This window comes from Callorhinus ursinus, unplaced genomic scaffold (genome assembly GCF_003265705.2).
Source record: "Callorhinus ursinus isolate GAN/ISIS: 27379988/994484 unplaced genomic scaffold, GSC_fseal_2.0 scaffold39, whole genome shotgun sequence".
NCBI classification, from domain to species: domain Eukaryota; kingdom Metazoa; phylum Chordata; class Mammalia; order Carnivora; family Otariidae; genus Callorhinus; species Callorhinus ursinus.
The window spans coordinates 4,827,882-4,833,179 of record NW_027397101.1 but is presented as its reverse complement, the minus strand read 5'-3'; the positions used below and the strand labels follow the sequence as shown (position 1 = coordinate 4,833,179).

The following is a 5,298-nucleotide window of genomic DNA, read 5'->3' as shown; positions in this document are numbered from 1 at the left end:
CCACCCTCTCCCTCAGTGGCTCAACACCCTCCCTCCAGAGACTCAGAGCAAGGGATTAACCCTATAATAGAGTCTCTCTTGAAACACGACATCCTTGTCTTTACCACCCCACCTTGTGACACCCCAATCTTGCCCACAAAGAAAGAAGACAAATTTGACTCAAAGGGAAACCAAATCCATCAATGTACAGGACCTAAGGGCCATAATCTCTTTCATAATTCCTTGGTGCCCTGTGGTTCCCAATCCAGCTGATAGTCTTCATTATTCCTGCTGATGCAACCTGGTTTACAGAAATGACCTCTGTGCAGCTTTCTTTTCAATCCCACTGCACCCCGACCCCCGGTTTCTTGTGCATTCACAGTTAAAAAGAAACAATTAATGAAATCTATAAAGAATTTATCAAACTCAACATCCAAAAACAATAATCCAGTTAAGAAATGGGCAGAAGACATGAATAGACATTTTTTCAAAGACATCCAGATGGCTAACAGACATATGAAAAGATGCTCAGCATCAGTCATCATCAGGGAAACACAAATTGAAACGATGATGAGATACAACCTCATACCTGTCAGAATGGCTGAAATTAACAACACAGGAAACGACAGATGTTGGCGAGGATGCAGAGAAAGGGGAACCCTCATGCACAGTTGGTGGGAATGCAAACTGGTGCAGCCACTCTGGAAAACAGTATGGAGGTTCCTCAAAAAGTTAAAAATAGAACTACCCTATGACTCAGCAATTGCTCTACTAGGTATTTATCCAAAGGATATTAAAGTACAGATTCAAAGAGTACATGCACCCTGCTGTTTATAGCAGCAATGTCCACAATAGCCAAACTATGGAGAGAGCCCAAATGTCCATTGACTGATGAATGGATAAAGAAGAGGTGGTATATTTACACAATGGAATATTACTCAGCCATCAAAAAGAATGAAATCTTGCCATTTGCAATGATGTGGTTGGAACTAGAGGGTACTATGCTAAATGAAATAGGTCAGTCAGAGGAAGACAAGTACCATATGATTTCACGCATGTGTGGAATTTAAGAAAGAAAACAGATGAACATACAGGAAGGGTGGGGAGGAGAGAGGGAAACAAGCCATAAGAGATTCTTAATGATAGAGAACAAATTGAGGGTTGATGGAGGGAGGTGGGTGAGGGATGGGCTAGATGGGTGATGGAGATTAAGGAGGACACTTGTGATCATGAGCACTAGGTGCTGTATGTTAAGTGATGAATCATTGACTTCTGCTTCAGAAACTAATATTGCACTGTATGTTAACTTACTAAAATTTAAATAAAAAAATAAAATAAAATAAAGGGAGACAATTAACCTGGATTTGCATACCCCAAGGGATATTGTGAGTCTTCCTCAATATTTGACCAAGTCCTTAAAGCCCACCTAGATGCTATAACCTTTACCCAAGGCTCCCTCTGGTACAATGTATAATGAACTTATAGTCTGTAATTAAACCAAGCAGGGAGCTGTGGTGCACGCCTTCATTCTCTAAAGGCACTAGCTGAATGAGGCCATAAAGCCAATACATCCAAACTTCAAAGAGTGCAAACAACTGTTACCTGTTTAGAATGATGTTACCCATTTAGGAGATGTCTCACAGCTTTCAAAATCTTACTCCAAATCTTGTGTCAATTTTGTCCATCCCTCTCCCCAAAATGAAAACACAGTTACGTAAATTTTTAGGGGAAGCTGGCTCCTGCCTCTAAAGAGTTCTAATTTCACAATTTTTGATCAACCTTTGTATGCTCTTCAATCAGGTTATCAATTCAGAGCCTATTTCCTGGACTCCAGAGGCATTCACCTCCTTTGAAGCTTTAAAACTGGCTCTGTCCACACCCCCAGCTCTTAGCTTACCTAATTTTGACAAGCCGTTTTGTTTATACTGTCATGAAAGTACTGGTATTGCAGCCTGCATTCTGGGACAACCCTGTGCCTCTTGGATACAGCAGTAGCATATTTCTTGTGCCCATCAGACCCTCCGACATCTGGTATGCCCCCATGCTTATTTGTGGTGGCCGCAGCTGCCGCCTTGATTGACAAAGCCAGGACTCTGACATTAAGCTCCCCTAGTCCCCTGTGTGTCCCCACGTGGTGCCTGCTCTCTTACATGTTCATAAAACACAGCACCTCTCTACATAGCGACAGACCCCTTACAAACAAGCTCTTTTTTTTTTTAAGATTTTATTTATTTATTTGACAGAGAGAGACACAGCGAGAGAGGGAACACAAGCAGGGGGTGAGGGAGAGGGAGAAGCAGGTTTCCTGCGGAGCCGGGAGACTGATGCGGGGCTCGAACCCAGGACCCCAGGATCATGACCTGAGCTGAAGGCAGACACTTAATGACTGAGCCACCCAGGTGCCCCACAAACAAGCTCTTTTAACTAACCCTCCGTCATCTTACTTCCATTGCTAATGGAATTATAATTGCTGACCTATTACAGCTATTCACCCCCCTTCTAAAATCGTCATTCTTCACTGCTCAGCCCATACTAAGAAATCTGATGTTATATCTTTGGAAAATGATATGGCTGACAGACCTGCTAAGAATGCACCTCAAATAGACCTCCTGATCCTTTCTCCACCCAGTTGCTAACCCTACCTTTATCCCCGACTGACGGTATTAATTACCCGGCAAATGTCCCATAGTCTACCAGGGACAGTTGGATACAAAAGGGTGTTAAACAACTATCAGATGGATTATATAGTGGGTCAGATGGACTTCCTAGAGCACCCTTTTTTTTTTTAACCATTTGGCCTGTACTTATCTCCCTACAAATTGGACACATCTGTAAAGATAATTAAGGAACTAAAAGACAATTGATTTTGCCTTAGTATCTACAACATTCCTGACCAAATTATTTCCCAGTGCACTACTTGTAAATGTCAGAAAATTCCTAGAAGTAATTAGCATACCCCAGGAAGTCCTCCTAGGCCCACACTGCCTTCAGGCACTTCAGATGGATTTTATAGATTTGCCCCTAGCCTTGGGCTACTCTCACTGTTTGGTCATTGTCTGTATGCTCAGTGGATGGGCTGGTGCTCTCTGACTAGATGCCACAACAGTAGTAAAGAAATTAATACCTGAGACCATTCCTCTTTTTGCCTTTCCTTTATGGATTGAGTCAGAAAAAAGGAACTCATTTGATAGCAGAGATAAACCACTTGCTTGCAAAAACTCTCGGGTACATGTTAAAACCTCATACCCTATATCATCCTCAATCATCCGGGCAAATGGAATGTAAAAATCTAGACATAAGAAGGACTGTAGGGAAATACCAAGAAATTAAGCATGAATGGCCAACGACATTGCCCCTGACCCTTATTAAGATCCAGAATACTCCAAGTAGGAGACATGGATCGACCCCTTTTGAAATAGTGTTTGATCGTCAAAGTCTACTGGCATCTCTAAACCTTCCATTCATGGAGTAAGTGAAAAATGTGATGCTATGACTAACTCTAGACAAGGACTACCTCGTCTACCTGAGGCACATCACCAATAGGTAAAAGAGGCATGGCCTCTACCAACTGATGAGGCTTGCCACACCTTTCAACCGGAAGACCAAGTAGACATCAAGGTCTTTGGAAAAAAGCATATGCTGTCACCTCCCTGGGAAGGACCTTATGAGGTGTTGCCATCAAAACAAAAGAGAAACCTGCCTGGATTCTTACAAGCCATGCCAAAATAGATTTTATTTAAGATTTTATTAAAGAATGAGTTTTAATACCAAAAGTATACTGATGCAAAATTAGAACTTAGGTTTTTTCTCTTTTTACAGACAAAAAATTTTCTTAGACTGTTGGTTTGCTTATTACAAAAAATTATAAACAAAGTTTTTCCTTACATTTAATGTAAAGGCCAATGGCCTAGATATACAAATTTTTAATGCTTTGTCTTCATCAGATTATTCAAGAAAACTGAGTCTTAATATTAAAAGAGCTGAATTTTGTTCACACCTGTGTAACCTTCTGCATTTGCCTTTAAAATATTTTATTGTTGGCCCTCCTCTCTCCAGGCATCCCTGTGAGAGGAACATCATCTTTCAACCCTTCAAGCCCGTCCCTGATGCTCCGCCACGATGCCCAGCGAAGACAGCACGACCTGGAAGTTCAACTACTTCCTTAAGATCATCCAACTTTTGGATGATCATCCAAATGCTCCATTGTGGAACTGACAACGTGGGTTCCAAGAAGACACAGCAGATCTGCATGTCCCGCCACGGGAAGGTTGTGGTGCCGAGGGCAGGAACACCATGATGTTCAAGGCCATCTGAGGGCATCCAGCGAGAACAACCCAGCTCTCGAGAAACTAGTGCCTCATATCTGGGTGAATGTGGGCTTCGTGTTCACCAGGGAGGACCTCACTGAGATCAGGGACATGCTCCTGACCAATAAGGTGCCAGCTGCCGCCAGTACTGGTGTCATAGTCCCAGTAAAGTCACGATGCCAGCCCACCACACTTGTCTGGGGGTCTGAGAAGGCCTCCTACTTCCAGACTTTAGACATCACCACTAGAATCTCCAGGGGTACCAGTGAAATCCTGAGTGAGGTGCAGCTGATTAAGACCAGAGAAAGAGTGGGAGCCAGGGAAGCCACACAGCTGAATAAGCTAAACATCTCCCCCTTGTCCTTCAGGCTGGTCGTCCAGCAGGTGTTGCACTACAGCAGCTTCTACAACCCTGAAGGGCTTGACATCACAGAGGCAAATGCATTCTTGCTTCCCGGAGGGCATCTGCAGTGTTGCCCGAGGACGTCTTGCAGCTAGGTTACCCGACTGTTGCATCAGTGCCCCATTCTACCATCAACAGATACAAGGAGGTCCTGGCGTTGTCTGTGGAGACTGATCACACTTCCACTTGCTAAAAAAGGTCAAGGCCTTCTTGGCTGATCCACCTGCATTCATGGCTACCACTCCCGTGGCTGCCACGGCCACAGCCAAGGTGGAAGCAAAGGAAGATTCACAAGAGTGGGACGAGGATATGGGATTTGGTCTCTTTGACTAATCACCAAAAAAAGCAACCAACCCAGCCCACTTTATTTGTGAAACAGGGGAATAAAAGCTTACTTTTCTTAAAACAAAACAAAACAACCTTTTATTTTCACTTCAATTGAATAAATATCGTTGCTTAATGATCTATGATCCTATTTAATCAAACGTTCAAATATTTTGATTTTATTAACACAAACTTTCCAAAATCTAATTCTAAAATGAAATATTCAATCACAGTGTAACTAAAATATTCCAGTCATAGAACACTACATCAAAAACTAATGGGGGG

General features: G+C 42.8%; 1 pseudogene; it reads left to right on the top strand.

The window, feature by feature from the left end:
• The first annotated feature begins 4,098 nt into the window (after positions 1-4,098).
• Positions 4,099-5,022, top strand: LOC112808571 (putative ribosomal protein uL10-like; annotated as a pseudogene).
• Positions 5,023-5,298: the final 276 nt, after the last annotated feature.